Here is a 1,148-nt window from a genome sequence, read left to right as displayed (position 1 = left end):
TTCATAAAAGAATGATGAATCTGAAGAAAACTTAAAAAAGTCAGTAACAATAACTATATAAAATTATAAACTAACAAAGCTAGAACCGGATACTAAATCCTACATTCCTACGTACAAGAATACAAATAATCATTTTTTGGTATCTAACTGACCTTCAGCTTTTTGACCAATGTTAATAGCAAAAAAAAAAAAAAGTTCTATACTGTTATGTGAAATTATTGCGATCAATTTTTATATTTATAAATCATTAGTGGTTAACCAACATGTGTACAAGACTACATCTTTTATTATGTAAAGAAATTCACTAATGCAAAATTCACTCCTCTTTGTTCACAAACATATATATATGAATTCTACCCAACCCCTTCTAAAATAACATGTAAGTTATCATTTATGATGTGTCACACTTTAATTGGTCATTATCTTAACTATAGTTAGGTTATTTTGTAATTTATTATTTTAGATGGATAATTGTATAATTTTTTAAAATATTAAAATTTTACCCCGTTAATTGAAGCACGTTCTCACGCAATCTCTTTTTATAATGCATCATTCCTTAACGGGTCATTGAATTCTCATGGCTCGTAACTTTTTCGTTCTTCCAGTATAGCCAGCGCCCACTTCATTTTTATCTCTTGTCCTCTCACTCAATCCTTTTTTTGGCCATGACCCATGAATCACTCTTTACCAATATCAACATCATTAATGGTTAGTTCAGTTATTAAATTTTTTTCATTAAAAAAATATATATTTATTTAATTACATGATGGAATATATACTCATATGTAAAATATAATATAATAAAATAAATCTATTCAAAATACTTAAAAGTATATTTAAAATCATGAACATATAAATATAATAATAAAATTTGTACTCTAATAAAGTAAACATATTTTTTATCATACATAAATTATTTAAAAAATAAATATATTATTAAAATTAATAATACAAATTTAAAATAATAAAATCCAATTTTCTTACTGTATTTTTTATAATATTTTTATTTTTTTAATTTATAATTTATTAGTACTTTATTATTTAATTAATGATTAAACAAATTATTTTCATCAAAAATTATTTTTTTTATTATCTTAGAGAAAAGATCAATATAACAGTTTAAAAAATAATATAAAAATAATATTTTA

This window comes from Arachis duranensis, chromosome 8 (assembly GCF_000817695.3).
Source record: "Arachis duranensis cultivar V14167 chromosome 8, aradu.V14167.gnm2.J7QH, whole genome shotgun sequence".
Classification (NCBI taxonomy): domain Eukaryota; kingdom Viridiplantae; phylum Streptophyta; class Magnoliopsida; order Fabales; family Fabaceae; genus Arachis; species Arachis duranensis.
The sequence above is the reverse complement of the archived record's forward strand: the minus strand, read 5'-3'. Positions refer to the sequence as shown.